Here is an 11,027-nt window from a genome sequence, read left to right as displayed (position 1 = left end):
GACTGATTAAAGTAAGCTTGTTAACCCATTTTGAGTTGCTTTCCTTTAACAAAGCAGATCCAAGAACCTGTGTGAGCAGGCACCTTGGGGACACTGGGGTGCTTGCTGCTACACCCACACTCTGTGTTACACCCAGACTAACCTGATGGCTTTTCCCCAAACTTCACAAGACAGCAAGGTGTGCTGGAACAAGATCCAGCTTAGGAATCAGAGGGCCTCCATTCAAATCCTAACAGTTACTTAGGGGAGGGGCTTAAATGACTAGTCTCTCTGGGCCTCTGTTTCCTTATCTGTAAAACAAGGAAGAGGAAGTTGGACAAAGTGTCCTCTAAGAATCCTAAGATGCGTTACCTCCCGTACCATTGCTTGGGCTGCCATGTGCTTCCTCTTCATCTCCACCTCCAGAAATCCTGAACATGCTTCAAGGCTCAGCTCAGGTGTCATGTCCTATGGGAATGACCTTAGTCATCAATATTGACAGCACATCCTCACAGGTAAAGTGTATACTTAAAGTGTATAGGTAGAGCAGGGAATGTTTTCACTTTGTTTCCCCACTGCTTAGCATAGGGCCTCAAACACAGTAGATGCTAAATAAAGGCTCATTGGACTAGCCACTTGAAGACAAGTATACCTTTGACAAAAATATCAGGCTAAACATTCCTGGTTTTCTTGGTCAGTTGACATGATCTCCAATCCCCTTCCTATCCTCACTTTAAGGAAACATTCTCTCGTTTGTCTGTGCCCTTTCTAAAATGAAGGTTCTAGAAACAAACTAAGAACACCAACTAAAGTCTGGCCATGGCAGAGTACAGTGGGACTACAGTGCTTTGAATGCTTTCCCTCCTCTGATCTTCACCACCACCCTATAGGGGGTGCTATTATTAACCCCATCTCACACACATTCATCATGCTCAAGTGACTCTCACCCATTCACACAGCTAGGAAGTGGCAGAACTGGGATTCAAATTCTCCACTGGACCAGAGAAGTCTCTTCAGAATGACTCACTGAGTTTGCAGTGCACTGAGAAAACTTCATTCTTTCTTTCACATGTGGTTTTCTGACCACACTTCCTCCATCCTATTTTGTGCAGTTGGCTCTTGTGAACTCAGGAGCGAGACCTTACATTTACTCCAACTAAATCTGGTCGTTTTAGAGATGAGCCATTCTAACCTGCCAAGCACTTTTTGGAACCTGCTTCCAACATGGCAGTCAGCTCCCAACTCTGAAACCAGCACAGGCTTGAGAAGCACATCGTCCGTGTCTTTATTTAAGTCACCAATGAAAATGTTGAACAGAACAAGACCAAAATCAAGAGCTGCCTGGAAAAGGGACTCAACTCTTGTTCCAGAGGGATGAATTAGTTGGAATGGGTGGGAGTGATGGACAGGTTGGGGCTCAGGTTAATCACCTCAAACTTTGAATTTAAAAAATCCAGAGGCAGCAAACCCTGCTGAGGACAAGGCCTGCCTGTTGTATCTTCTCTGGTTTTTTAAAGAATTCTAGATTTTCAGTGTTAAAAAGGACCCTAGGGGCCAAGCCACAGATTCGAAAAAACTGGAAGGGACTTTGCTGGCTCACCTGAACAAGATCCTGTCTGCAGTGCTCCACTTACCTTCCACTGCAAGTGATTGTCTGAGTTTACTATGTGGCCATAGGCAAGTCACAACCCCTCTGAGTCTGTTTCTTCATCTTTAGGAATGGGGGCAATTATACTAACTAGCTCACAGGAGGGAAGTAAAGGAAAGAGGTTTTTAATAATTAGAGCTCTAATGAGATACGAGCTGCCATCTGCCAAGTGGGAGGAATGGACAAGAACAGAGAAGTCAGGCATGCAACTTGTGGCCCACAGCACTCCTGAGTGTATCAGAAGTAGATTAAAGTGCATTTGAGAAATATTTAACAAAATAAAGATGATATGTGATCTTCGAAGTCAATGTGTGACCCACAGGCATCCTTTTGTATGGTTTAGTGGCCCCCTTTTCTATCTAAGTTTAACACTCCTGGACTAGAAGACCTTATAGGTCCCTTCCAGCTCCCAACATTTCTCTGTCCTAACCTTTGAGTCACTTTTAGAAATATGAGGAACAAAATTGTCTGGAGCAACTGGGCTTTACCCTGGGAATGAAGGTCAAACTGCTTGTCAGAGTTTCAGCTGGAAAAGGCAACCAAGTAACCTGGCCCCTCCCAGAATCCCCTGGAAAGAACTGACTAGTGGTCATGAAAGACCTCTAGTTGCTGAATTGTAAAATCTAGGAGGTGGGCAGACTGTGAAGAGCTTGAAAAGCCAGGAGGATGAGCTGGATTGGGCAGGGGCTGGAGGCAGGCAGATCCACCAGCAGTTCCGCAGTAGTCCAGGTGTGAGGCAGGGAAGGCCTGTCTCACAGGGTCAGAAGTTTGAGTCAAAGAGGTGCATGAGATAGACATCGTAGGGGTGAAAACAAGCCTTGACAGCAGGCTGGATGCATGGAGGGAGAATGTGTGAGGAGTCGGGATGCCACTGGCGTTGGGAGCCTGAGTAATCACAAAGATGGCAGTACCTACAACAGTAATAAGGACACTCGTCCTAGTCTGGTCCCTTCATCTTGACAAATGAAAAAAACGAGGCCCAGAGAAGAGATACAGTGAATTAAGGGCAGCTAGGTGGAGCAGGGATAGAGTGCCCAGCCTGAAGTCAGGCCACCTCATCTTCTTGAGTTCAAATCTGGCCTCAGACATTTACTAGCTGTGTGACCCTGGGCAAGTCACTTGACGCTGTTTGCCTCAATATCTTCATTTGGAGAAGAAAATGGCAAACTGTTCCAATATCTTTGCCAAGAAAATCCCAAATGAGATCACAAAGAGTTGGATGTGACTGAACAACAATATACAATGAAAAAAAAAGTGGGGGGGGGTGTGGCTAGGCGACACAGTGAATAGAGCATTGGCCCTGGAGTCAGGAGGACCTGAGTTCAAATCCAGCCTCAGACACTTAAACACTTACTAGCTGTGTGATCTTGGGCAAATCACTTAACCCCAATTGCCCTGCTCTCCCCTCTTCCAAAAGCAAAAAACAACAAAAAAATATACAGTGAATCAATTAGTAGGAAACCAGGACTCGCAGCTGTGTCTCTTGACAATTGAAGATTGGCTTTATCACTAGCTGCATCAGTTATCTATCCCTTCTGCAGAGGCAACGTGGCACATGGGAAAGACTTAGATTTGGAGACTTGTGTGGGAATCCTGGCCGTCATTTTCTATCACACTGTGTGGAGGGGAGTCAGTGAGTCACTACCCTTTTCTGGGCCTTCATTTACCCCTCTGTAAAATGAGGACAGTTGGACTAGAGGTCTCCTTCCAGCTCCAATTTTGTGAATCCAGGATCCATTCCTCTTCCCTCTCAGCACCCATTTCCTCATCTATGAAAGGAAGAGGGACCACCTGATCACTAAAGTCCTTCCCAGCTCTGAGAGGCCCCTTCAAGGCCCAAGAATCAGGTCCAAGTCACAGATTCTGAATGTAGGCTCTCCTTTGTTGGTTCATGTTGGAATTTTAAATGGATAGAGACAGACAGACAGACAGATAAATGTATTGTGGGCTTCCCTTCCTGAGGCTGTGGCCGCTAGAGGGTGCCAGGAGGAAAGGAATGGAGCTGTCTGCTGCTGTGCCCAGCTACTGGAAAACCAAGTTCTCCTAACTTGCTAATGTGAGCATAGGCACAGTTCCCTCTCTCTCCCCACTACTGTTAGGAAGGACACATCCAGGTACCTGCCACAGTCAAGAAAGGCCCTTAATAGCATGAATTCCCTTTCCCTTGGTAGGAAAGAGCCCTGCATGTGGAATCTTTGGGGAGGTTCTGGGCTCCAAGTCCCACTAGTGGCTGTCTGTGATCTTGGCTATGGCACTTCCATTCTCTCCGTCTGTTTCCCCCAACTATAAAATTACGAGGTTAAGCTAGATCTGGGTTTCTTAACTTGAGGCTCAGGAATGTGTGGCTTTTTTAAATAACTGTCAATATAATTATTTCCTTTCTAATCCTGTGAATTTTATATTATGTACTTCAAAACTTTATTCTGAGAAGAGGACAATAAGGCTTTGCTAGATTTCCAGAAGGGTCTATCACACACACACATGCACACATCACACATGCAGCACATGCGTGCATACCACACACATACATCACACATGCGCACAACACACATCACACATGCGCACAACACATATCACAGTCACACACGCACACAACACACATACAGCACATGTGTGTACAACACACATCACACGTGCATACAACACATCACATGTAACACGTGTATATAACACATCACATGTCACACACGTACATCACACACATATGCGCATACATCACACACATATGTACTCGCGCACACACAGTAAAGAACTCCTAGGCCAGAGGACCTCAAAGGTTCCTTCCAGCTCTAATTCTCTATAATTTCCTGCTGCTGCCTGGTATAGCAGTGACCACCCCCAGCTCTGGAAGATCTAGACAGGAAACAAAAACTACAATTGCATTGGATAACATTTAAAACCTTTCACGATCCCTTGGCAAATTGTCCTTGTCAATTCATCTAAATTCATTTTGAGAGCACCTCCTGGTGCCCTCCTAGCACTAGACCCAAAGGCAAGATGGAAATCGTCCCCAGCCTCAAGGGACTTGTGTTCTGTGAGGAGGCAGCACACAGCATGCATAAAGGTGATGTAGGTGCAGAATGAATGCAGCACATGGGAGCACCACTTTGGTCCCCCAATCATAGCTTAACCCATGATGTCCGACACAATTCAAAGCTAAAAAAGTTAACGTAATAACAGACCAAGAAAAGCAGCCACCCAGATCTCCAGAGCCCGAGAATTCTAAGCTACAATGGCCTAAGCCCCTTGGGGGTCTGGGCCAAATTCTGCATCATCATGGTGAATGCCCCAGAGTAAGGATGGAGTTAGGCATGGGGGAGCACCACCTAAGGAGGGGTGAGCTGGCCTAGGTCAGAAATAGAATAAGTGAAAGTGCCCATGTCCATCAGTAATGGAAGAGGACCTATAAGAGAGCCTGCACTTCTAGTCTAGGTGATGGATGGCAGGAAGGCAGGAAGGAAAGGAGGGAGGGAGGAAGGAAGGAAGGAAGGAAGGAAGGAAGGAAAGAAGGAGGAAAGGAAGAAGGAAGGAAGGGAGGGAGGAAGGAAAGAAGGGAGGGAGGGAGGAAAGAAGGAAGGGAGAGAGGGAAGGAGGGAGGAAGGAAGGAGGTCATAAATGTTTCCCTCATAAATTTGAGGTATCCTTTCCTGCAAATACAAACCTGATCAGATCAGTAGGAAAAAATGGACACAGATAGGAAAGATTCATGGAAGGGCACACATGCAGGGAATATATGTGGCCAAAATGTCATAGAGAATATGTGGCCACCACTCATATATAGGGGAAGGGAGGACAACTCATATTCAGCACTGCAGAGCCACTGGCATCTTCTGATGAGAACTGCTCCTGCTGGCCTGGTTTTCCCTGCTGTTTTCACCTGGAAAGGTAGAAAGGGTTCCCCAGACTTCCAAAAGATTAGACTATCTTGCAGGTCCCTTCTGGCTTTAATGTTCTATAATTTTCTGCTGTTGCCTGGTAGGGCAACGACCACCCCCAGCTCTGGAAGATCTAGACAGGTTATAAAGGTCTTTGAACTCCAAATGGAATTTGATATTTGATCCTAGATGTGAGAGGAAGACCCTGGAGTTTGTTGAATAAGAGAACGACATAAACATGGAGTTTATGTATGCCTAGAAAGATGGGGAATGGCGAGTGGACCAATGTTTCTGACACTGAGTGTACATAAGGGAATGCTATGAAGTCAGTCTACAAAGAGAAGCTACAGCCATTTTGCAGAGGGCTCTAAATGTCAAAAAGGGGGAATTGTATTTTATCCTAGAAGTAGAAGGGAATTGCTGACACTTCTTGAGAAGGGGAAGGACATGTCAGACCTGTGCTTTCAGAATATTAATTTGGTAATTGTGTGCCTTTGAGTCAAATAGAGACTCCTCACTTTGCCTTACTTTCTATATCCAATCACTTACCAAGTCTTGTCAATTATACTGCCACATGGGCTCTGGTATTCATTCTCATCTCTCCATTCTTAAGACTACCACCTCACCCAGGCCCCTCACCTGAACTATCGAAGTGACCTTTGAATTGGTCCCTCTGCTTCCAGGCTCTCCTCAATCCATCCTTGAATTTAATTCAACAAACATTTCTTAATTAAGCACCTCCCACACGCCAGGCTGTATCACTAGACACCAGGGATCCAAAAATCGTGAATTTAGGAGATTGGAAGAATGATGGTACCCTCCATAGAGAAAGAGAAATTAGGAGAGGGGATGTGGTTGGAGGAAAGATAATGAGTTCTGTCTGGGACGTACTGAGTTTGAGATGCCTAACAAATATCCAGTTTGGAATGTCCAGCAGGAGGCTGGTGATGCAGACTGGGAGCTTAGGAGAGAGACCAGGACTAGATATATAGATGCAGGAGTCATCTGCACAGAGATGATAAAAAAAAACCTATGGGAGCTTCCCCTTACTATCTGTGTGACCTTAAGGAAATCATTTTTCCTCACTGGATCTCAATTTCCTCATCTGTTTAATGAGGGAATTGGATTATATGGCCTTTTAAAGTCCCTTCCTTTAAATCTATGATCCTTCCACCATCCTGATTTCCCTGGAGGCTCTCCAGCTTATAAACAACCTTTCTGAAATTCGGCACCCATAACTGAACACAACCCCCCACTCCCCCAGGTATGATTGGACCAGGGCAAAGTATCAAGGGACCAGCACTTTCTTAATCCTAATATGACACGAGCCTCCTTAGGTGTCTTCTCACACTGTTGACTCATATAGAGCTAACAGTCAACTAATAACCCTAGATCTCTTTGAGATGAACCATGGCTCAGCCGTGCTGACGTCACCTCGTGCTTACAGAACTGAGTTTTTTGGAACCCAAGTTTAAGACCAGGTTAGTTTGTTTTCATTTCACTAGATTAGGCCTGACGTTCTAAGCTGTCAAGATCATTTCAGTCCTGCCTCTGTCATTCAATGTGTCTCCTGTCCCTCTCCATTTTGTTGTATTTGCAAATCTGACATGCAAGCCACCTATGCTTTTATCCACAATCAGTGATAAAAATGTTAAATAGCAGAGAACTGATTTCAAGCTTCTAGCGCTGCCCCCTTAAAATCTCCAACCGCCACCACCACCACCCCCAAGCTTTTGAAGCCCTTCTTAACCTGGCCCTTTCCTACCTTCCAATCTTCTTATACCTTACTCCCCTCCACATCCTCTGGAATCCAGGGTCACTGGCCTCCTCACTGAACAAGAGACTCCATCTCCAAACTCCAAGTATTTTCACTGGCTGTGCCCCAAACCCAGAAGGATCTCCCTCATCTCAGCATCTGTGCTTCTTCTGGCTTCCTCCAAGTCCCAGCTCAAGTACTACCGGTACCTTCTGCATGGATCCTTTCCTAGTTCTTTTTAATATTAGTACTTCTCCTCTGAGATTATTTCCAATTCATGCTGTTTATATCTTGTTTGTACCCATGTTTGCCTGTTATCCCCCCTCCCCATTAAACTGAGAACGAGTAGAAATTATCTTTTTCCTTTCTTTATCTCCAGCCCTTAACCCAGGGCTTAGCACATAGTAGGCACTTAGTAAATAGTTGTTGAGTTTAGCTTTCTCCCCACACCTCCTTGAAAATTATTAAGAGAATGCACCAGACTGAATTCTGATCAGGAGAGCCAAGAAGTGACAGTGAGCCATTTTTTTTTCAAACCCAGGATAGCTTACGGAGAAGGATGTAGAAGTCTATGGACACTGGAGAGGGGGGCTAGTAGAAGTGAGCCCCTGGCTCTTGCAGGGGGGACTGAGGGACTGAGAGAGGACTGGGACAGGATACCTGAATTAGATCCCAGGGGATCCTTCAGCAAGTTCTGGGGGCACCAATGGGGGTCCAGTGTTGGGTCACAAATCCAAGGCAGAGAAGAGCAGAGTAGTGCACCTGTGACCTAGCACTGTGACAAAGGTTAGGGAGGAGTCCTAAACTTTGATAACCACATGGCTCTGATCTCAGGAAAAAAGCACAGACCAAAAGAGAGCCATGAGGTCGTGCCTCTGAACCTGCAGAGCCTCCTAGCAGCCCAATAGTAGCTGAATCAAGCAGCAATCTGCCAAAACTTCCAACTAGAGACAAGCCAATGAACCCAAAGCTGGGACCAGAACTTGCAGGACTCAGACCGGGAGGGTAGTGAAAAGACCTCCCTCCAGATCACACCACTTTGGAAGTATCAAAAGCTTGTAGGCCCCCAATCAGAGCTGTGAAAGCAGCAGAAGGATGTAAGATGACAGAAGCTCAGGTCAGACATCTCTCCACCCCCACCCCAGAAATGTACAGAGCCCAGCACTAACATGAAATCCAAAGTCAAGAAGGATGCTGGATGAACAAGCAAATGAACAAAGAACTTGACCGCAAAGAGCAAGTATGGTAACAGGGAAACTCAAGGCACAAACACAGAATAAGAAAAAAAAAACTTACAAGCAAAGCCTCAAAGATAAATTCAGCTTGGATCCAAGCTCACAAGAATTCCTAGAAGAGTTAAAGCAAGAGTTAAAGAAAGAGCTAAAAAAATCATTTCAAAAATCAAATAAGCGCAGTGAAGAAAAGGATGGGGAAAGAGACAAGGGCTAGGGAAGGAAGATATAAAAAGAGAATTAACATCTTGGAAAAAGTGGTACAAAACCTCACTGAAAAACATAACTCCTTGAAAATTAGGATTGGCCAAATGGAAGCTAATGGCTCCATGGGATATTGAAAAATAATTAAACTAAGTCAAAAGTCTGAAAAAATAGAAGAAAATATAAAATCTCTTCTAGAAAACAGGTCAAGGAGAAATAATGTAAGAATCACTGGAATGAGCTTTTGGAAGAAAACTCATTATTTGACAAAAACTTCTGGGAAAACTGGAAAACAGTATGGCAGAAACTAGGTATAGATCAACATCTTTCACTGTATAGCAAGACAAGGTCAAAATGGGTACACCTTTTATACATAAAAGGTGATACCATAAGCAACTTAGGAAAGCATAGAATAGTTTATCTGTCAGATCTATGGATAAGGGAAGAATTTAGGGCCAAAGAAAATATAGAGAACATTACAAAATGTAAAAATAGATCATTTTAATTATATAAAATTTAAAAGTTTTTGTACAAACAAAACCAATGCAACCAAAATCAGAAAGCAGAAAACTAGGGAAAAAATTTAGTGACAAATATTTCTGATAAAGGCCTCACTTCTCAAATATATAGAGAACTGCATCAAATGTGTAAAAATACAAGTCATTCCCCAATTGATAAATGATCAAAGAATATGAACAGGCAGTTTTCAGACAAAGAAATCAAAGCTGTCTATAGTCATATGAAAAAATGCTCTAAATCACTACTGATTGAGAAATGCAAATTAAAACAACTCTGAGATAACACCTCACATGTATAAGATTGGCTAATATGATAAAAATGAAAAATGATGGATGTTGGAGGGGATTGGGAAAACTGGGACCCTAATGCACTGTTGGTGGAGTTGTGAACTGATCCAACCATTCTGGAAAGCAATTTAGAATTATATCCAAAAAGCTATTAAACTCTGCATATCCTTTGACTCAGCAATACTGCTACTAGGTCTATATCCCCAAAGAGATCAAAGAAAAAGACCCATATGTACAAAAATATTTTTAGCAGCTTTTTTTTTGTGGTGGCAAAGAAATGGAAACTGAGGTGATACCCATTGACTGGGGAATGGCTAAACAAGTTATGGTATATGAATGTGATGGAATATTATGCTGTAAGAAATGATGAAGGGGACAGATTCAGAAAATCTAGGAAGACTTGTATGAACTGATATAAAGTGAAATGAGCAGAACCAGGAGAACAATTTATACAATAATAGTATTATTATAAAGATAATCAACTTTGAAAGACTTAGTACTCTGATTAACACAATGACCCACTACAACATCAAAGGATTCATGATGAAACATGCAGCCTACCTCCTAGAGCTTATAGACTCAGAGTGTAGTCTGAACCATATTTTCTTACCTTTCTTTTTTTTTGGACATAACTAATGCTAGAATTTGTTTTACCTAACTATATATATTTGTAATAAGTTTTGTATTTCTTATTTTCTCAATGGGTGGGAGAGGGAGAGAGGGATGGAAAGAAAATAAAATAAAAATAAAAAATAAAATTGAATTTTAAAAAATAAATGCTTTTGACTGACTTACTGGCCACCATTGCCCTTTGTGCATTGTCCCCCTCCCCCATTAAAGTGTAAGCTGGGGGGTGGAGCCAGAGACTATCTTTGCTTTTTAAAAATTTCTGTCACCAGTGTTTGACACATAATCAGTGCTTTTTCATTCATTCATTCAAGCTGACATAGCTTATTGACTACTCTTTGGTACAACTAGTTATGTATTCCCTTGATGCTGTACAGAATCCTTATTTTCAAGGCCCTCCTTAGGTGAACCTCTTTCCCCTAACCTTTCCCTGATTTCCCAAAACTATTAGTAGTATCTCTCTCCTTCTTTAATTTACTTATCTGTGTACATGTTGAGAAAGTCATGCGAGAGGAGGAACAGAAGGACTTCAGCTGAAGAAAGAACTATGGAAGATATTTAGAGAGTTTGGGAATGAGGGATTTGAAAGAACTTGAGAAACTACCCAGGCTACCTGCCCTACCCTGACCCCTGCCCTCACCCCCATACCTGAAATACCCTCATTCAAGTATTTCTCCTCCTTCAGCTCTTCCTCCTCCCTCAATTTCAATTCAATCCAACAATTCTCCTCAAGAAACATTTATTAAGCACCTACTGTGTGTCAGACACTGGGGATACAAGGACAAAAAATAATCCCTGCCTTCAAGGAGCTTACATTCTATGGGAAATATATAACAGACACAAGCAAACTAAACGTATGCATGAAGTCATTTCAAGAGGGAGAGAACAGTAAGAACTAGA

This window comes from Petaurus breviceps, unplaced genomic scaffold, assembly GCF_028583685.1.
Source record: "Petaurus breviceps papuanus isolate PSGF00001 unplaced genomic scaffold, PetGlider_PUasm1.0 523, whole genome shotgun sequence".
Lineage (NCBI taxonomy): Eukaryota > Metazoa > Chordata > Mammalia > Diprotodontia > Petauridae > Petaurus > Petaurus breviceps.
Note: the sequence above shows the minus strand (reverse complement) of the source record.